Here is a 22,658-nt window from a genome sequence, read left to right on the forward strand (position 1 = left end):
AATACACTCAGCTTAGTGGAGAAAGATAGATTGTGTGATTTGTGTGCGTGCGTGTGTGTGTGTGCACGCAAGTGCATATGTGTGTATATGGGTACATGGTGTACAACAAAGAGGGAGTCCTCCTTGAATTTTGTTTTGGGTCCTGTTAGACCTTGTTGTGTTACATCATTGCCCCTACACTGTAACAAAGATCATTGTTTCAAAGAGTGGCCTCTCAGGGCTTTTGTCAAGCTAAAAATAATAAATATTATAGAAATTATAGAGGCAGAACTGGCAAAGTCCGTGGCTCTGATATTACTTTTAATGCAATGTGTGTTTACTTACTATAATATTTTATTGTTTTGTTCTCCCTAAAGCACAATTTGCAATGGTATTACTAAAGGGTTTCAAGTCATCTTGGTAAGTGATCTTTTGTTTATGTGTCTTTTAATTACTCAGATCAGTTTTTCCTTGACTTCAACTCATCTTAAAAATTTTCTGAGGCTATGCCAGGATAGCTTAGGGGTCACCAGGTTTCTTGCTAGGCAGCCAGAAAACCACTATATATCTGTTTTGAGGAATTGTAAAAAAAATTAAAAGGTGTAAGGGAGTGGTCTTTGTAATCACACAGTTTTCTTGAGCCCAAACCAGTTGCATACTCTTTTCTTAGACTAAACTCAAAGCTATGTATGGTATTGGTATGAAACAATATCATGCTAGAGAGAATGTCTGTCTATCTTGAGACTTGACCAACCAGGCTGACACTTCATAAGGAAAGTTGCGATTCTGGAGCACTAGGCATTTGCCTGGTGTCTGTTTACAAACCTACTTTATTAAAGACATAGGTTGCTATGTCTTTGCAACTCCTCAAAACTTTTCACTTTAAGCTAATTGCAGGCTTTCCTGTGAGCACAGAATCAAGTAAATATACACTTTAAACTTATGATGTTCACTCTTAAATGTATCATGTCTGGAAGATATAACATTTTTTTGGAGAGTAGGGATCTGGGACAACCACGTTTTCATGGCTGCTTTATTACTGTAAAACTTAATCTGAAATCCTGCGATACATGTCCCTGGGGGAAAGAGTACTGAACCTCATTATCTACCACTGTAGATAATCGAATCCAGTTGCCTAGTGAATGCATTGTGCAGAAGAGGAGATAACAAACTAGAGAGCACAGAGAGTGTAGAGTGTAGAGAATGCTAGCTCAGGAGTTTCACCTGCTTTGGTCTCTACCCTCTATTGTCTTCACTAGCTGCTCCCCAGCCCCTGCCAGCTCAGCCCTGACCTTCCACAGAGGCATGAAGGAGCTCCACCCAAGACTCTGGGGCTCAGTGTCAAATCACTGTTTCTGCTGGTCTAGCTTTGTGTCTGGCTTAGAACTTGTGTCCCACCTCTGAAAACTGAGCTTCCGATACTTCTCCTTTGTGCCCTCATCCAATCTTTGTATCCCTGGTGCATCTTGTTCCCAAATGCCTGACTCCTCATCAAAGTCGCCTAGAGCCCCAGTCCATCGAAGGCTGATTCCTCTCCTGCTCTTGTTGGTTTACTTTCCAGTGCCTGGAACAGTTCACTAATCACAGACAGGTGACAGAAGCCCTGAATCATCATCATCATCATCATCATCATCATCATCATCATCATCATCATCATCAATCATCATCATCTATTAGTACTTACTATGTGCCAGGTACAGTACTAAGTGCTTACATACATCATCCTACTCAGTCTTTACAGAGAATTTATAAAGTAGATGATATTAACATCCCCATTTATAAGTAGATAAGTGGAGGCTCAAAGAGGTTGCATAACTTGCCTAATATCACTGAGCCCTTGCTGAGATGTGAACACAGTCACATCTGGGTCTTTGCTTTTAGAAATTACACTCTTCTGCTATGTGAAGACAGACTTTTCTTATGCTCAATTCCTGCCTTCATTGCCAACTACCAACTCCTCCTGGATCCTCTAGCTCTGCTCTATCTTCTGTTTTAGCATCTAGATTCCATGTTAGGCCTCCCTGATGAGGCTTCCTGATACTGACAGGTCTACTGGACCACACCTGTTATCCATTGCCTGGTACTTTGGACACTGGGCTCTGCTTCCTGCAGTGAGTGTCTCCCTGTCACATGGAGCAAAGTGACTGCCCGCTTCGCCTGGTAGGGCCAGTTTCAGTCCATCCCCCAGGGCCAGTTTAAGTCTGTCCTTTTCTTTTATTGTTGATTCAGCTGTGCCCCTGGTATGATACTCAGCTAGACAGGGACTTAACTGCGTAGTGGGAAAAGAGATGTGGGTTTGACTTGAGACCAGCATTCAGACTGTTTAGAGACAAAAACACAACATTTAATAATATGAGTAGCTTGTTTGCATTTTAGGAAGAAATTAAAACTTGTGATATCACTTTTAAAGTTTAGGAACACAACAAGATCCTTCATAAATATTCATGGATAACCTCAAGTTTTTCAAAATTGATTAGATTAAACATTTAAATTGGTCTGCAAAACTTGAACTTTTCTCAGTCTGCATGTGATAGAGATCATTCCTTATTTTTAACAGTTACAGTAAATTTAGCCCAGAATGACTAAAAACTGAACTCTTGGTCCATTGTTTACATTCTAGTCAGATTGCACCTTTGTGTACTCCTGTGTTCACATTCCCAACTGCCTTTTCACATGTATTCCTATGTTCTACACGTATTTCTACAATGCTTGATATATGACCCAAATATCTAAGTTTTTTATGTCAGTCTTATATCATTTGGGTTACTTCCTATATCTAATTTCTCTCTGTACCCAAACAAACCTCAGTCCTTTATATATATATACTTTTGCTAACTTTCAGCACATACCAGTTTTATTTACTCTGGTATCTATATCTGATTCTCTTAAACTTAACATGTCTCTGCAGTTTTGGGTGACTGGATTAACCACTCTAGGTCTCCAAAACATCATCTATAAGGTGGTAGATAATAAGCACTATGCAAAGTGCTTACAAGAATGACTGGCATAAAAAAAGTGTTTAATATAGGCTGACTAAATGTTCTCTCTATCACAGACAGGTAGCTCTGATTAAGAATTGTCTCGTCTCCTATTCTACCATGTGGGTAATGGGCCTTGATTGTGAGTAGAATGAGAATACCATTTTCTGAGCACCTGCTCGCTTTAGAATTATTTTACTTAATTCTTCCAATGATCACAAAAAAGCAGATACCATCAGCCCTCTTTACGTGTGATGAGTCTAGGGTTCAGGGAGCATTTATTCACCCTTGCTTTTCAAAGACCATTTCTCTGATCATGTGCTGTACCACTTTTGTACTGCTTAAGGTGGCTAGTATGGTTCTACAGTGTGCCTTGTGGGTTTCCATGCAAGATGAGGTCAGTGGAGCAGGAACAGTCTTTGGGGACATTGTAGGAGGCTTTCGACGTTTTGAAGGAAATTAGGAAGTTCTTGGCACTGTGATTACAGAAGTATGTATACCTTGTGAATACTTTCTGGGAAAAAAGAGGATTGTTGGAGGCCAGAGACAGAGAGACTAGAGAGTGGTGAACAATGTGGGATAGTGTTAATCAAAAAACCAGGATAATTCTGTGAAAATAACTTATTTAGTTCTGTTCATGGGAAGAAAAATTGAAGTCTGAAAGGGCTGGAAGGGCCTGACAACTTCTTCATCTGAGAGACAGGAACCGAGTGGCAGGGAGTCTTAGAACTTTCCTGTAGTCATTTCATTGCAATGGCCCTGCTAGAACCCTACATCATGAGGGTCTCCAAATCTTTTCTCCGGGATTGGGGAAAAGGTTGAATCAAGTATTCCTCAGGTGCTTTGCTATGTCTTTGATTAGGGTAGTGACAAGGCAGGGAATGTGGAATGACTTTTGGAATGTGGTAGTGACAAGATGGGGTGTGGGGTGACTTTTGGTTTTGTTTCCAGGGCAAGTCTTGGTATTGAGACTTCTTTTGGATAATTGAAGAGGAATATAGAAGCCTTAACCTAAATATTCAATTATTTCACAAGTGCTACTATAGATTCTGAAGAGAAGAATGCAGAACAGAGATAAAAATTTGAACAAATACACCCTGTTTGTTCTAGAGGCTTTGGTCTCAAATCTCATTGGTTGGGAAGAGCTAGGTTGGTGCATGTGCCAGCTATGAGCATGCCCCTTGCCTGTCTAGGTTGAGGTGGAAGATTAAAAGCTGAAAGATATGTTCAAGGCAAGATAAGTCTAAATAGGAAAAAGAGTCAAGAAAGCATAACCTTAAAGAGGGACATGAGAGTAAGAGGATGCTGTGCTCACGAGTGAGAAAGCATGATGCTGGCCTTACAGAAATCTCTGGTTTCCACTTTTGGACTTTCTTTTGCATAGAACTGCCTCAGCACAATGTTGGCATCCCCTCTCCTCAGTAAGTAGTGAGCCCAGGTGGGAGAAAACCTTCTCTTACAAGATGAAATGTACCTAAAACACTAACTATAGCATTCTTAAAAGGAGTGCTCTAAGGAAAATTGTATTCCCCAGGACTGGAGATTCTAGTGGATTACAGTGGTTTTCAAACTTTTTTTTTTGAAATAAAATACTTCTTTCAGGCATAAGACTTATGCAGAATTTTAATATGTAACCTGTTAAACATGTATTTTATTTGTATACATTTATTTTATGAACTCAAATGTAGTGAAGCTTTGCTATACACTCTTTTTACCAGATGCATAACAATTTCCAAAAGGAATAAATAAATCAAAAGTTCAGCAATATAAAAGCAACAGTTACAAAACTAATCTTCATGAGTTTACTTCATAAAGTAGTCTGAATAAAACATTGACATAAGTATGTTTAGAATGCTCAAAGAGATAAATGAAAGAATGATTTTCATTAAAAAGGATGAGAAATTATGAAACCAGATCTGGTAAAAGTTAAGAAAAAATTTAAGAAAAAAAAGAACAGTTACAAAAAAAGGAGAATGACTAAAAGCCTCCAAAATATCTTTACAAGGCATTTGAGAAGAATAAAATAGAGATAATGTTGGAGAATCAGTATTTCAAAAGATGATGATTAAAAAATGTCCCCCAATTGAAGAGAGACATGAGTCTTTGGATTAAAATTATAAAAAGTACTACAGACTGCTGGTAATTTTCATCATCTCAAAAGATGCAGAAAAAGCATTTGATAAAATATAATAACAATTCTGATTACAACTGTTATAAAATAAGGATAGAAGATTTCCTTTCCCTAATGAAGCATACCTGCCAGACATCTGAACTAAACATCATTCTTAATAGTGAGACCTTAGCAACATAATCATTAAGTCAGGAAGAGCTCAAGGGTGCCCTTAGTTCATATTTCTTTTCAACTTTGTACCAGAGATTCCAGCCAATGAAACAAGGCAAGTAAAAGAAAAAATGATTAAACAGGAAGATAGCAAATTATTCTTATTTGCAGGTAATAGGATTCACTACCTGGAAGAGCAAAAAATAATGTATGAGGAAATTCTTAGAAATAATTAAAATTAAGCAACATTAGTTGGTGGCTATAAGATCAACATAAAAATATCAATAACGTTCTGGAACAAATAGGAAATGAAATAGATTGAAATATCCCTTTTCCAATAAGAACGAAAAATAGAAAGTAGATAGAAATGCATCTAATAAAGAATGTGCAGAATCTTCATGGAGAAAAGATAAAACATTGAGAGACATAAAAGAAAACTGAATAAATGGAGAAAGTAATGTACATGACTAAGACAATTCAATATTATAAAGATGATAGCTCTCAAATTAGTGTAATTCTAATCAAATCCTATAAAGATATTTTGTGATTCTCAATCCTAAAATTAAGTTTAAACAGCAAATTGTGAAAATTAAGAAAATTATGAAAATTAACAAACATGTGCTATCCTTGTTTTAGGGTTTTTAGAGCCTTTTCCCATGAGATGGGCCAAGGTCTGAGTCTCTACTCAAAGTTTTGGGAGCTTTGCTTGGGAGTCTATGTTTCAAGATCTGTTTAGCTTAGTTTCCAGTTTTTGGTACATACATATCAATAAGCAATTTAGTTATGCTTAAGTGTTAATTCAGAACCAGGTTCAAACACAACATATCCCCTTCTTGTACTTAGAATATCAGATAAGTTACAGAAATACCGATCTCTAGGAGGAGGTATCAGATGCCCTATAGGAGTAATCTCTCTGTATTTTTCCAGGTCTTTGTGGTACTTCCCTTCCTCAGATGGCAAAAGGGAACACACGGAATGAGGTAAGTCTGCGAGATGTTCTTTGAGGCTGGCTCTAATTTCTTTCTGTTTCATTCATCTCTTCATGGCTGCCTGGTCCTCTTACAGGAAAAAAAGGGGTGGAGAACTCAGGCTATTTTATTCTTTGGCCTCACACTAAGGCCCTCCTTCTTCTAAAACCAAAGAGAACCAACCAATTGCCCTAGCCTCCCAAAACCCTCTATGGTCTACTTTCAAGCTACCAGAAAGAGTAAATTCAACTAAACAATCTCAATGACTTTCTGGTTCTTAATTCAAAGAGAGACACTTTTTTATATATTTTAATTAAATTGCAACAGTCAAGGTCAAAAAGTCACCTGAGAGTCTCAGCTACACTATACTTTCTTCATTTTGTGGGTCCAAGTTAGTCAACGAACATGCCTTCAATGGGAATGTGTGTTGAAAATGGATTCTTGCCTGACTTCATCACACTTACATCAGAGGTGAAAAAGGCCTTGGTGTCTTCTTACCTGTTCCGTTTGTGATTGCCTTTGCTTTGATGCTTGCCGATTTATTAGCAAGCCCAGTACTCACCAGGAATCTCAGTGCTGGGAGCCCTGTGCCAAAATCACAAGGTTCTCTTTCCACCACACAAGGCTTTTGTTTAAACAGTTCTGGAGAAAACCTGCCTGTCAAGTCTGATTCTGTGGGAGAACATATTTGTAAGACAAAGCAATGTTGTGGCCTACCAGGAGGCCTATGACTCCACAGTGAATTATTCACTCCCCAGCCTTGCAGGACATGCCAGGTCACTGATGCTCACAGCAGGAGCAAGGCTTTATTCATTACTGGGCTTTGGTTTGCTGTTTTCAGAGATTCCCTCTCCCTCTGTTCGCTGTCCCTTCAAGTTTTAACAAGACATCACATTCTTTTAAACTTCCCCTGGGCAGCAGAGGTCTCCCCTCCCCCTCTTTCTTTTTCCAATGCAGAAGGTCCCATAATAGATGGAAAGCTGGAACAGTTATAAATTGCCGCAGTCAGTGTCAAATTGATGAAGCAGTGATCAAATGAAGTTCATAACCACACAATGCAACCTGAGGGTGAAATGCTGCTTCAAACATTTCTAATGACAGAGTTAAAAAATCATAAAAATGAAGGCATTTTCCCCCCACCTCTGGCAGTAAAAAGTATTCACGTGGGTGACCAAAACTATTAATGAGGATGAGACTGGACATTGGTTTTGGAGGGAACTCTGATGATTTGGGACAGTGGTGCCCTAGTGAGAACTTCAGCACTGGGACATCCTAGAAGTTAGGACTTTTCCCAGCTCTCTACTTCCTGGTTTCCTAACCTTGACTGCAGGGATGGCAGAGGGAATGCTTGCTTGTCTAGGAAACCAGTGGTGGCAAACTGCTGAGCTGTCTGCTCAGCTCCAGTATACGGGATAGTCCATTCACAGAACAGAATGAGGGACAATGTCACACAATTAGCAGGCAGCAAACCATTTAAAAAACCCATTGCACTGGATGCTATGCAGCTGACTTCCAGTTGTCTATTCAGCTGTAGACAGCAGAAGGGAAAGTGATTAGATGCAGGAAAATATTACAATAAAAAGTCAGAGGATAATATTTAACACAGCCCGTTGTTGCTTTCATAGAAGAGAGAAGAACAGATCCATTCAATTTTAGTTTATTATATTTCTTCCCTGTTCAGAATGATTTAGTTGCAGGGAAAGGAAGAAGTGCAACTCAGTGGCAAGAGTAATGAAATGCCAAAGGCCACTGAAATAACAATTAGGGTGTTCTCCTCCTGTAGTTGGAGGAGCTTCTGTCGGCTGGTCTTACACCATCTGCACATGCTGCTCCTAGTGTGTGTCGTCAATGTCCTAGGCAGAAGAGTGAATCGACAATCTGTTTTTGAGAAGGCCCACTCCTGCCTTTAGTGATGAATCTTATAAATGTTGAATCTGTAGTTCATGAAGCAACCATTTCATTTAAGTCTGGAAGTATCCACAGAAGTAACTGAGCCTGTAAAATGTAAAAATTTACATAAGCCTGTAAAGATAAACATACATGAAAATATATAAAGTACACAAAAGAATTACTAAAGTTTATAGGGCTTGTCTACAGAGCACAGAAAATCACATGCAACGGGGTAATTCTGACAAGCAGCTTTGGTTTGCCCTTAATTACCCCCAAAATTCAGGACCTCATTGAGCCATTTTTTTTGTGGAACATAATTAGGGTAGTTCCCTTTGATTGTATGGACCCGGGTATGTAATATGTTATAGTGCAATTCCTATAATTTAAAGGAGTTTGTGTAGGCCAAATATTGTAAAGTAGGATATGGTTCCCAGAGGATACCAGCATTCACCCACTAATTGACCTGCTAAGAACCAGCAGCAACATGCTCTCCAGTTGTGGTCTGGAGGCTGAATGAAAATAAATATCCAAACTAGTGTCCTATATAGCTTTGTCCGATGAAAAAAAAGTCATAGACAAAGCTGAAGAGACCTACATTAGTTGCAAGTTAATGCTCGCTGGCTTCATGCAGTCAACTCACCAGCACCACTCAGTAAACAATGGCTCAGGCACAGCAGGCACCCCTGCTGCTGCCAGAAAGGGAGCCAATAAGCGAAGCCAGCTGCAGGGCAGTGGCGGGAAGTTGGTCCTGGGGCCAGACAGCGGGTTCCAGTCTGAGTCTGAGTTCTGCTTCCCCTGACTCTTGGTCACTTATAGAAGCAGGACCACTGTTTCCCCATGTGTGAAGTGGAAGAAATAATATGGCCCTCTTAGATGATTGTGAGGTAGATGGGAGATAAGGTTTGAGATAGTACTCCTTCCAATCAAGTCATTGGTGGAGAGGACTGATTTTTGCCAGTCATTTACTGGGCAGCATCATGGTGGGGATTGGAGTCAGGAAAGGACCCAGTGAGAATACGTATGACCAGGTATATCCTTCTCCTTCGAGATGCTGTCTAGTTTCCAAAGAACTGGTCTTCAGGCAGCAGGAAAGCAGCTCTGTCTGACTGAGGGGCTGTGGGGCCCTACTTGGAAAGAGAAGATCGTTAATAATGTTTTTAATAACAGTTCCTTTCCAATTTGAGGGAAGTCTGCACTGAGAGAAATTTGATGCCTCGGGCCTTGGGAAGCAGAATTATCATATATCTTTTAATCTTAAGGAATAAGAAGCCTTAGTTCGCAACCACCCTGTGTGTCTTGTTTAGGCCTCCTGATACACTGCGCTCATGTAATCACATCAAATGGGGAAAATCAGACCAGTTATGGCTGATTCAAAATGTCCCAGCTGAAAGGCAGAGGAGATGTCAGAGATTTCAGCCTCATGGAAAAGTGATTAGGTACAGCTTCATCTGCTTCTTCCATTCTAATTAGAGAGGTCCTCTGTGGGTCATAAGACAAAAAATAAGAGGTTTAGAGAGCCCCTCAAGAACAAGGGGGCCAAAAACTGGATCTGAAGAACAAAATACTTAAATGAGCTCTGTCTGAGGAGTGAAGGTTAAATCACTCCAGGGACGAACCAGCTCATTCTGAAGCAACTTCCCTGGTTTGGAGCCAGAGGGCCAGATGCCCAGTGCCTGTGAATACACAGGATTTAAGGCAGACTGCTGCACTCCAGAACCTTCTGTGCTTTTTAGCTCAGCCTTGGAGGAGTTTTATTCCATAAATTGTATACTTTGAAAGGCAAACCTGTGACCTGCTAGATCCTGGATATAGAACCCATGCTATGGGAAAAAGGACTTGATCCAGTAATAAAATGCTTTGAGATTAGTACCATCAAAAAGATAAGAATCTTAAATTGCAAGCATCATATGAGTTAATTTTATTTAATCATAGACAAGTTTCCTGCTGTAACTTTTAAAAGATGGTCTACATTTGAAAAGAATTAGGACAATCTTGTATCTTTGATCAACTCAATGTCTCTTTAGGGGAAAAGATTTAACACTCGAGTTTTTAAACAGAAATATAAATATGCATCAGTGAACAGTTTTCTAAATTAGGCAGCATAAACTTCTAACTTTATGATATCCAAATGAATAGGAGGCTGTTTTACACTTAGAAGTGATTGTCTTTGAACTAAACACACTTGAGTGAGGGTTTTTTGTGTTGTTTGTTTTAACTTTGACCAGGTTGTAATGACACAAGTTGTCGTTTGTTTTAACTTTGACCAGGTTGTAATGAGGCATTTGGTTGTGCAAGTTTGCCTGCTGTTTATCTATACCCAGATTTAATTATTGCTTCCCAGGTCAATCATCACCACTTTAAGTGAAAAGAAATGGCCTTAACCCATGAGATGATTACCACAGAGTTTATTATATGTGGTTAGACCATGAGGTCAGATGTGTAGAAAGAGTGGGCAGAGTTCTAGGGGTAAGAGTGTGGTGGGACATGGTCCAGTTACTTGGGGGGAAGATAGAAGCGCAAGGTTTTTTTCTCTTACAGAACTATATAAGGGAGATGGGCTAGCCAAAGACTACATAGAGACAGAAGAGTGGCCATCATATGGTATCACAAAGAAGTCCTTTCTCTCCGTGTCTTCACCATAAGACTTTTCGAAATTTCTCTATTAAAGAATTCCTGACAGTGGTAAGCACTATTGACATCATGGCAGGATAATTTTTTGTAGTATGGAATTTCTTGAGTATTGCAAGACATTTAGCATCTATGACCCTCTCCCCTCCAAAATGTGCAAGAATTGCTAAACCCATTAACCAGCTTTGTAGAGAGCCATTATGCCCCAGACAGAAAGGCCACAGAAATTTTCTTGGAGAAAGAGAGGAAGACTTCAGAACGTGTGATAGATCATGTCAAGAGGTAGAGGTGCTAAAAAGATCTGTGGAGGAGAACCAGAAACTAAGTTTGCCTACTAGGACATGCCTTGAGTTAGGTGAGGGGGGGAGTAGGAAATAACATTTACTGAGTATCTTCCGTGTGCCAGTATTTTGTAATAATTATTTAAATTAATCACCACTACTCTGTGAATTAGATATAATTGTTCTAAGTTTACCCAGGGACTTGAATCAGAGAGAGCTGACAGTGACAAAACTGGAATGGGAGTCCCAGACCTCTTGAACTCTGTCTTTTTTAAAAGAGTTAAACTCATTGTGAAACTTTCTCTATGTTCCAAGTTCAGTGTTTTCCTTGTTATCCTGGGTGTCCAAGGTTGCATGAGCAGATTTAAAAAAAAAAACCAAACTAGTGGTTCTGTTACTATAACTTGGATGAGCCACCTTCACCATGAACTTAGTAGCACATGGCCACACAGAGCATATTTTGTACCTCTTCCTACAATGTCAATCAGAGATACATTTGCTCAGTGCTTCCAGCAACAATTATTGTGTAACTCCTGATGATATTAGGCTACCTTTAGACTGTATTGACTGTAATTTCCTTTTTTTGTGGCTAAGGAAACTGAATTGTTGAGTGACTGTTGATAAGATGTTAATGACTGATGGGCTGAAACATGGATCTAGGGCAATGTGGCAGAGGCTGGCTAGGTGTTTGCCTAACTTGTTTTTCTTTCCACCATGACACACAGCTAGACAGAATTCCCCAGCCTCCTCTGCTGTTAGGTATAACCGTTAGCAGAATTTGGGCCAATGAAATATGACTGAAAGTTATATGCATCACTTCCAGAAATGACCCATAAAATCCTCCCTTGGGATCCTCTACTCTCCTTCCTTCTGACTGCTGGATGGATGTTGGCTTTAAAATCACCTTGGAAAACATGTGCTGAACATGGCAGAGCCTTCATCAGCCTGGCTCCCTGTGAACTCACTTCTTAGTCTTACCCATGGTTGATAGGATTTTATACATTGGGTTGAAACTTTTCTGAGCTCATTGGCATCAAGTTGGTAGCTTGAAAGCATTATGACTGGAGCATTTATAATATAGGAATTGGCAAATGCTACAAAGCATTTTATTTTAGGGAGTCATTTTACCAGCACACCACTGGCTAAGCCACTGAGATTTATTTGTATACAGGTAGCATTATCATAATCAATACATATACTGCTACCCAAAGTGAGGTTCTGCATTGACAATACCTAAAAGGTATAAAATCGGCGTAGCGGTTGGGTGGAAGGTGGCAAGAGTTGGGCATCAGGGAAGCAAATATGGGCGACTAGAAAAGTGGAGACATGCAGTGGCAAAACATTTGGTAAAACCTGTCTGTGATAATGTAGAAGAGAGACTAAGAACCCATGTAACCTGTGCCTCTTGGGGAAGTGGTTGGAAAATAATGGTAGGGAGTATGTATTGTTTGTTACTGGCTGTGGTTAAAAAGTATTAGGAAATGAGATAAGAACTCAGGCATGGACTTGCTTATAAACTAAAAGAAAAAGTTAGAAAATATGAAGACTTATAAAATTAGAAAAATTTACTACTTCAGAATTCCAAATTGTAGTAAGACAGGAAAAGCTTCTACGTGCCAAAGGCTCCATTCAAAAGGGAATCGGTGCTCATGTTGGTTTATTTATTTTTATTTAAAAATTTAAAATTTTCTATCATCACAAACATTTTCTAAGATGTGAAGTATATAAATGCATATAAATTCTGAGTTTCCTTTTGAATCAATTGGAAAGTAAATTGAGTTTTTGCTCCTACTGGTTTGCTCCCACAATAGCACTTACTGTTCCAGTTACTTTCTGCTGTGTAACAAACTACTCCCAAACTTACCGGCTTGAAATAACAGCAATCTTTTATTTTGCTCATGAATCTACAATTTGGGCAGAGTTTGGCAAGGAAGGCTTGTCCCTGCTCCATGCAGTGTCAGCTAGGGTAGCTTGATTGAAGGCAGGAGGATCTGCTTCTGTGATGACTCACAGGCCTGGCAGTAGGCACTGGATGTGACTGGAACCTTGGCTAGGACTGAGGGTTGGGGGTTTTGCTTCCACCCCATATAGCCTTCTCTGTGTGGTCCGGGCTTCTTCACAGAAATGGTGGCTGGGTTCTGAGAGCAAGTGTTCTAAGAGAGAGCCAGGTGGAAACTGTATTGCCTTTTATAAACTAACTTGGAAATCACATAGCTTCACTGCACCTGTATTCTGTTATTCAAAGTGGTCACAAAGGCCTACCCAGCTTCAAGCGGGGAGAATATAGATTCCACTTTTTGATAGGGATGGTGAGGTTCTAGAAGAACATGTGGGGCGAGAAATATGGTTGTGGCTGTGTGCGACACTCATTCTACTGGGGAGTGAGAGAATTGCAGGTAAATTCATTTAAGAACCCATTTTTGTTAAATGATCAAGAAGAATTTGATATCTCAAAGTGATGTTTTAAAGTCAGTGCTAAATTTTTTGCTAGTTTAAGACAGCCTAAAATTTATTATCCCGATAACAACCAGAACACAATCTGTAGGAAAAGAAGTCCTGATGAGTGCCTAGAAATATTTATAGAAGAAAAGATGAATTATTATTTGATAAAACAGAAGTGAGAACTCATGGTTATCCATTTATGCAACAAACATTTGTTGAAGGCCTTCTATGTGTCAAGCACCATTCAAATCACTAAAAAGATAAAAAATGAATGATTTATTTCTGCTCTCAAGGCAACTACAGGTGGTGGTTGGGTGAGCCTTGGAGGTGAATAGAGAAGGTATCTATGTGTTTACAAACAATTGATTGACATAGACCAATGAAAGATATGGAAACAGTGCTGAATGAGTATCAAAGATGACAGAATGTCTCATTTGACTTGGGATGGTTGTGAAAGGTGGAGGAAATTTGCTCTGAATCTTCACTAATCAAAGGCCATAAGTTAAGTTCCTAGCAGAGGCAGAGATGCTGACCCAGCTCCTCTGACTCAAGTCTGTGCTCCTACCATGACTCCACATAACATTTTTACGTTGAATTGTGTTGTGCAGGTTATAAGTGCACTAGGAGTCTAGCTGTTAAAATTTGTCATGACATTATGTTTTTCTTTAAATCCCCCAAAGATGCAGGTCAAGGTCTTGGTTAGACATATTAACAACAGATGGGGAGAGAATGAAAACCGATCATCCTCAGATTAAGCAGAGATCTCATTGGATAGAAGAGTTTCAGTGTCCTATGAGACTAAGCTGCCATAAGAGCTGCTAACAAGATACCACAGAGATTTGTTTCCATTTTGTTGCTTTTTTCCACTTATCAATATTCCAAGAGAAATAGAAATAATCATCATAATGGCCAAAAGGCGGACAGGAAATAATAAAAAGGATATGAATGAATTGGCAGTTCAGAAATTAGGAATTAACTAAACAAGGACATGTATTTTTTATAGGAACTCATACGTTCATGATCTTGAAAATAATTGATCCTGAATATTTAACACATAATTTATTTTTCCTTTCCATCTCTTATGAATTTTGCATATTTGGTTCAGGGTCCTTAGTCTGACCGAGATAAAGAGCAGTGGTTAGTTGACTATACTTTCGTAAAGAACCTAGGATATTTCTGCTTACTTTACAGATATCTAAAAATTCTTAAAATGGAAAACTTTTAAGCTTATTTTTATTTAACAAGTGGCATGCCACTCATGAAGTGAACTTAAGAAAAATGAAACAAATTTAAAGAAAAAGAGAGATGTTGATAAATGCAACAAATGATAACTGGATTTGGCAATACTGATAATATTTGCTATCCATGGCATATGGGGTGAGAGATGAAAAGCTTTAAGAAATTATGGACTCATTGTGACATTTCTTGCATCTGGGAACTTTATTTAGCTTAAGTTTCTACTTTCCCAAACCTTCTCTTAAAGCAGTCTTCTGATGAGCTGTGTTCTGGTCTTATACCATCTTATTATTGTACTGTGAGCCAAGAGGAACTTGTCCTCATTTGATGTGATTTCCTAAGCCTGTGACAGCTTGTGGAGATCAGAGCACCAGCCTATCTCAATAATCTTCATGCTATAAATAATGTGACTTTGTAACAAGATGGCAGTTGCTGGTCAGGTATGAAAGAAAAAGCTAATTTTAATAGAAAACTCTATTTTCAAATGCATTTCACAGTTTATACTGAGTGAGAAATGCTTAATTCTCACCATGTGAACTTCTAGATTGCTATGTTTAGTGGTGCAGATATAGCTGTCTTGAGAACCTTTGAAGCCAAAATTTAGCTTTTACCTCCAAATATCTTACTTTTATAATAATATATATATATATGAGAAGCAGTGATCTGTCTTAGCATCATGAATAAGTTTTCCATCTCTACTGAACTCATGTGTTGAGCAGCATAGCATATGTAACATCATGCCTAGTTGATTCTAAAAGTCTGCACTGGAGTTTGTGGAAAAAAAGGTAGCCCTATCTGGCAGCTATTAACTCACAAAGACTATTCGATTAAGAATCAGATGCAGAAAGTATTTACTTAGTGGTCTAGTGGATTTTAATTCTATACTAATATTAAATAAATGCTTGTAGTAGGATAGTATCCCAGAAAAATTCTGCAACTCAATAGATTAATTAATTGGTTGATTCAATGACTTCTTGTTGCTTTTAGGATGAAGATCAAAGTTTCCACTGTGGTATACTAGGCCCTGCAGAGTCTCTCCAGACTCATTTGATCTCATTCTTTCCACTCTGTCTGTGAACCAGCCACACTGGACCTAGTTTCTGGAATGTTGCCTGCTCTGCCCTGCCCCTCCCCAGGGTCTTTGCACTTGTTGTTTCCTCTGCCTGGAAATTTCTCGTCCTCTTGGTCTCCTAGTTCGCTGCTATTCATCCTTTAGATTTCAGCTCAAATGCCACCTCTGCTGAGAAGCCTACACTTTTGTACACTTTATTCACACTGTACCTTTTCTTCATGGTGCTTATATACTATGTAATTATTCAGTTACTTTTGTGACTATTTGTTTGGTGTGTGGGTCCTGCACAGGACTCTGTGAGAACAGAGACTGTATTTCTTTTTGCATATCATTAAATTCTCAGTGCCCAGTATAGTTAGTTATTGGCTTAGAGAAAATGCTTTACAAATATTTTTGGAATAAAAATATTGTATCAAGCATCTAATAGAATGTCTGATATACAGTAGGCTCTAAGTAAAAAGTGGCTATTAGATTGGTCCTTTGAAATACCATGAAGCCTAAAAGTATAGCTCTGTTTAATATATTTTTCCCTTTTAATTTATGATTAATTTGATTTTATTTCACACTTTTAATAATTTCCTGGATGATCCCAAAAGGTCACTTCCTCAGTGCCTTAATGTTCTTAAGAATGGATTGATAGATAGTAGTTGCATCAACAGATCCCTAGGGAAGACTGAATGCTGAAATGATAGTCAAGTGTGAATGTAGTTTGGAAGAAATAATTCTTGTTCTGAATAAATCTATGGACATAAGTATTGGGACCTACATTTTTCCTCCTATTCTAGTTTATCTGTAAAGTGGTCCCTGTCCTCTCTCTTTGTATCTTAGATTCAATATCTTTGAAAGGATGGTGGTAGGGCAGTAATGTTTATTTCATTTTCTCTGTGCCATGCCATTTTACATATACTAGTTCATTTTTAATACACCAATCATTTGAGATAGGCATTTTGATTCTCAATTAATGGATAAGGAAATTGAAGCTCAGAGAAAAATTTACCCAAGATAACATAGAAGGTAAATGATGGAGTTGGAATTTAAGTAAAGGTCTCTTTTACTGCGGATTTGGTGATATTTCTCACTATGTTAGATGGCTTTCTTAGTGTCTTTAATACCTGGAAGACTTAGTTATCCATTTTAATTTAAACAAGTTAGTTTTGTTGGATAGAAGCTGGGGCACAGATTTTTCTGGTGTTTAGAGTTAGGGGGCAGTTCTCTCAGGCACATTTTCCTGCCTCAACTTACGATGGGTCTGAAGATCCTCTGGGAAGAAATGTGAGCTTGGTCAGATTGATAAAAACATGTCCCCTAGACTAAGGTAGCCCAAATGGAGTTTGGGTGTGAGTCATATGGAGACACCAGAAGGCCTCTGGGGATAGTTCACCAAAGTGGGAGAGGGAGGCTGGCCCACAGAGTCAGACTCGGCCTTGGCCAGGAGATCAGAGGGGACAAGTATGACAGCTGACAAGTATGACAGCTGACTTCGCATATTTGTGGCTGAAGGAAGATTTTCTAAAAGTTTACACACCTTTTGGAGTCAAAGACAACTAGCTGTTAATACTAGTAGGGAACTATCTGCATTCACTATTTAGTGAAGCCTGAGATACTTGGGTTACCTCTGGGTTAACAAGATTAATGAACTAGATTCTCTCCACAGGTAGGTTTTATTAGGCATAGGGGCCTATGGCTGTGAGAGAAAATACATTATCTTTTAGTTTGTTTGTACTTTCTCTTGGTTAAGAAACTCTACTTTGAACAGAATCATTACTTAAGATTATGACCAATTTTTAAATATAAGTGGAGAAGGATTAACTCATGTTTCTGTCATGCACTAGATAAAAAGAGTTGAACTAGAAGGAGGAGATAGAAGTTGAAGATAAATGAATCTATCTTCTAAGTATTTATTCAAATTTAGCATTCTATTTGATGCTGGGGATACAATGGTGCCTTCATGAAGCTTGTAGATTAGCAAGGAAGAAAGACATTTAAATTAATGATACAATCTGGGATAATTAAAGAATTACATGAATAAATATAAAATTACTGGAGTGGTAAGTGCTATGCAGAAGTCAATGATGTAGGCAGACTATTGAATAGAGAATCTGACTCAGTCAAGTCTTCTGGATGAAAATAGCCTCTATGTGAGGATTTGGGTTTGGGGTAGGGAGGATAGTTGGGAGGGTATTTTTTTATGAAGTTGGACTAGCAAGGCCAAAAGCTTAGTGGTGAGAGGAAGTAAGTACTTCCTAGTCTTACTTCTGCAAGTAAAACCAGGTATTAAACTAGATAATCCCTTGATTTCTTTTTAAATCTAAGTCTGTGAGTTGTCTACATATTAAAATATCTGTTCTGATCATGTGTGAGAACATGAGTTTGAATTTCCCCTCGACCACATCCTAGCATGAGGAATTTCCTCAGCTATAAAACATGAATAAAAATATCTGTTTTACCAACCTCCCAAAGGTTACTATGTGGCTCAACCTAAATAATATAGACTGTATACAACTCTATAAGTGTAAGATACCTTTCTTCAGTTTATGTCTAATTTCAACCCTGATTCATCTGACGGCGGAAATTTCACACCACAAGTACTGGGGTATGACTTTCACAAGGTGGTGAAAGTGGCATAATTTAACACATTGTTCTTTGGGGAAATGTTTCAGAATTTTCATGGTGGACAGCTGGTGTCACTCAGAGAACTAAGAATAGAGCGCTGTCATCACCTACAAATATAATCAATGGACCTTTAATGTTCGAGTTACCTAACAGTTTTCATCTGGCCTCTTTTCCCAGTACATATTTTTTAATGACTTAAGTTTGAAATTAATGATTATTAAAAAATTTAATTCAAGTAAATAAAGAAAAATCTCTTCAAAGATCTCAGAAAAATGAGATTTCTCCACAGAAAAATGACTTGCAAAGTAGAATACTTGAATGAATGATGGATAAGAAGCCTTGAGACTTGCACCCTGGTTGTGGTTCTGAAAAGGTTTGCATAAATAGTATCCAAGCCTTTTTGGGTAGCATATCTTTTCTGTTTAATATTTTTTATTTGGCATCACAGATTCTCTTGCCTATTCCTGTCTCATGTTCCAGCTTCCACAAGCTTAGGAGTACAATTGAGGTTGTATCAGTGAGGCATTGATCTCAAATCTCACCAGCTTTGAGTCTCCACCAGTTCATGAAGATTTTTCCCAGGAGCCCCCTCTTCAAATAGTTCCATGGTGGCCACAAATCAATCCTCAGCACCCATACTAGAGCAGTGGAGCAAAAACCCAGGGAACTATTGGGAGCTGTGGAAGGCTACGGAGAAGAATTAGGATTTATACTAAATTTTGAAGGATGGACAGGATTTCGATGGGCATAAATGGAAACAAAATGAATTTAGGGGAGAGGGAACATCTTGGAAAAGTGAGGGAAAACAGGAAAATAAGGAAAATTTGTGGCAACAGAGGTAGACAAGATGGTTGAAAGATAAGATGTTTAGGGGTGTAGTGCTGATGAAAGTGCAGAGACTGGAATATGTGAAGTGACAGAGACATATTTTGAAAACCAAACGAAATTTGGACTTTTTTCCACATTTGTTGCCACTGACAGCATTTGAGCAGAGGAGTGATGGCATAAGATCACTCTTTCAGGGGAATGGATGGAGTGGTGCTGTCCTAATAGAATTTAATGTGACCTACAAAGGGGAGCCACATGTAATTTTAAATTTCTTTGTAGCTATGTTGTTTTCCTTCTGGAGTTTATAGGTAAGGATCTGTTTTCTTGACAACTCTGAATTTTAGAGCCTGCCTATATTCTTTGGGTTGCGGCTCATTCCTCCATCTGCAGAGCTCATAGCATAGCATCTTCTCTAGTCAAATCTCCCTCCGTCTCCCTGTTATAAAGACCCTTTTGATTACATTGGGCCTACCCAGAAAATCAGGATAATCTTTCTATCTCAAGATCCTTAACGTAATTACATCCCTAAAGTCCCTTTTGCCATGTAGAGCAACATACTCATAGGTTCCAGGGATTTGGATGTTGATATCTTTGGGAGGTCATATTTCAGCCACCTTAAAAGATAGAAAATGAAACTGGTGAAATAATTTAATATTTTAACCCAATATATAAAAATATAATTTTGAAATATACTCAATATACAAGTTATTAATGATGTATTTATATTATTTTCTTCCTACCAAGTCTTTGAATAGAGTGTGCCATTATACTTACAGAACATCCCATTTCAGTCTAGGCACAGTTCAGGTACCCCATGGCCATGTTTGACTCACGGCTATAGTATTGAGTAGCACAGTTCTGGAGGCAGGGTGACTTGCTAGGAGCTCATTACAGAAATCCAGGTGGGCTGCAAAAATGAAGAGAAGGATAACAAAGGTGATAGACCTTAGGTAAATGTTAGGAAGTGGAAAGAAGTGGTGTGAAGAACTGGGGTGACACAGACAATGGCTATTAGCTATAATCATAGACATAGGAATTTTTCTATTTTTTGAGGGGGGAGCATCTGAGTCCTATTTTGAGCACACGAATGAACTGTCCTGTGGGAAGTTAGAAATGTGGGTCTGGAAGTCAGGAGAGAGCTCAGGCTGCTGATGTAGAAGTTGATTTAGAGTTACTTTATAAGAGGTGATTGGATCCATGACATTGGCTGAGGACACAACCTTGGAATGTCTGTGTTGAGAGGGCCGGTGGAGGCGGGGAGACTGGGGAGTAGAAAGTGGGGAAAGCAAGGGTACTTCTAAGACTAGAGGAAAGAGAAATGGTAGCAGGAGATGGGAGCATGCCAGTCCCAAGCCCCAGCAGTATTTCTGAGGTAACCATGAAGAGTCTCCTCATGGGTTTGGAGTCCCTACTCCAGACTTGAGGTAATTTCTCAGCCTCCCACACAGAGGTGCTTTTTAGTCATCAGTGGGAGTGGGAAGATGCTTGTTTGCAAAACTGTTTACCTTTAAAGAATAACATTATGGCTGTATCTACCAAGTGGGTTTGGCATTTGGCAATGACATGGTTAATTTGTTGAGTATAGAGAGCAGAAGGGTAGTTTCAGCCCTCCTCCCTTCTCTTTAATTCTGAAGGAATATCTCTCTATAGAAATGAAATTAACAGAATAATTGCCAGGTCTTCCTTCAATATAGCCATATTTTAAATGATCTTTATACATCTTTGGGACAATAATCCCATTTCCTTCTCAGATCCTTGCTTCTAACTTCTTAAAGAGGCAGTTCTGTGTAATAGTTGAAAGAGTTTGAGAGTTAAACTACCAGAGTTCAAATCCTGTCATTTTGGCTTTGAGCTAGTTATTTAACTTTTTCATGCCTCAATTTCTCACCAGAAAAAATGGGGGATAATCACAGTATCTACCTTTTTGGGATTGTTGTGAGGATTAAATCAAATGTATGTGTATATTTATATCTACATACAATACTTTAATGTGAATCCTCTACAAGAGTTTAGAACATTCTGTTTCTGTTTTAATATTATAGAATGACTTCTCTGGTGACTAAATAATGAATGTGCCCTATTCCTTGTAATCATTCCATCTCTAACTGCTCCCAGTTTAACCCTCCTGTAGCTGCTGGCTCTGCACTAAAATGCTTGGAGATATTTGCTTGTATTCCACCTATAAAACAGTATTAAGTCACAGACAAATCTATAGCCAAATAAAGACTTCATTGATTAATCCCTGGTGTAACCGACTCAGGCCAGATGATAAAAAATTTAAAGTAGAAAAATGTGAAAAAGATCAAACACGACTAAAATCAATATTTATATTACTATGTTGTACAGATTTTTCTTTTACAACTTCATTAAGGTAAAGGAAAAGTGACAAGAAATTGGCAGAATTAAACCAATTTTGTAAAACTCAAGCAGCATATTAACAATAGACATTTCCTTCCCACTTTTTAAGAAAATTGTTTCTAATGCATTGGTGCTAAGTACAATGGAGAAGGGAAGCCATCTGAATATCTTCAAGTTTTATTCTCTGATTTAGTTGCACAAAAAAGCCCTGTGGGTAAAAATGGAAAATTGTGTTTTGCTTATCCGCATAACTTATGTTGTTTAAAAAGATTCAATTGAAAAGGTGCATACATTTTAAAGACTGACTCTTTTCATCCTAGAACTTTTTTTATTTTTTGATTCCCTTACTACCTAGGAAATGGAGGGCTACTTCTGCGAACTTCTCTAAGATTGAAACTTCTTTGTTCTCTTTATCTGCAGATGACATCTGGAGAATTCTATCTACCTTACTTTTGAGTCTAGAAGAGGAGCAAGCATTGTAGATTCCTGAAAGTGATCTCAGGGCTATACAATTACACTCTAGAGCTTCCTAGAGCTTTTTGATAACTAAGTACATGTTTGAGATGAGTGATTCTTCACTGGGGACAATTTTGTCCTTGAGGGGACATTCAGCAACATCTGGAGACATTTTTGATTTTCACAACTGGAAAGGGCATTGCTTCTGGCATCTGAATGGGTAGAGGCCAAGGATGCTGCTCAGTATTTCACAATGGACAGGGCAGTTTCCCTTACCCAATAAAGAAATATCCAGCCTCAAATGCCAATAGTACTGATGTTTAGAATCCTGCTCTAGACTCTAGATTCTAGAAAGAAGAGAAAGGTCTTAAATCAGAGATAGAGGGGGGAAAAAGCAGCAAGGAGAGGATGTGACAGGAGTCACGTTTATTTTAAAAATTAGCCTTTATGCTTTTGTTAAGTTTCTAGAAAGTATAACAGTAAATACAGCTAACCTAGTGGGCACTGGAATCTATGGCCATTCCAGGCAGCTATATAACCCACCATTTTCTTTTTATGGAAGTTTATAATTTGAGTATCTCCTGAGGATCCTGTGATTAACCAGGTATTGTGGTCAATATCTATGTATAGTCTTTTCCTTGATATACA

At 38.5% G+C, this 22,658-nt stretch overlaps 1 long non-coding RNA gene across 3 annotated transcripts in view; it reads left to right on the forward strand.

The window, feature by feature from the left end:
* Nucleotides 1-1,538: 1,538 nt before the first annotated feature.
* The window catches only part of LOC111744741, a 105,695-nt gene continuing 84,575 nt past the window's right edge, over nucleotides 1,539-22,658 (forward strand). For all 3 annotated transcript variants that reach the window (XR_002782315.1, XR_002782318.1, XR_002782317.1), the window contains exons 1-2: nucleotides 1,539-1,673; nucleotides 6,166-6,218. This is a non-coding gene — a long non-coding RNA (uncharacterized LOC111744741). The remainder of the gene's footprint in view (nucleotides 1,674-6,165; nucleotides 6,219-22,658) is intronic.

This window comes from Pteropus vampyrus, unplaced genomic scaffold, assembly GCF_000151845.1.
Source record: "Pteropus vampyrus isolate Shadow unplaced genomic scaffold, Pvam_2.0 Scaffold140, whole genome shotgun sequence".
NCBI classification, from domain to species: domain Eukaryota; kingdom Metazoa; phylum Chordata; class Mammalia; order Chiroptera; family Pteropodidae; genus Pteropus; species Pteropus vampyrus.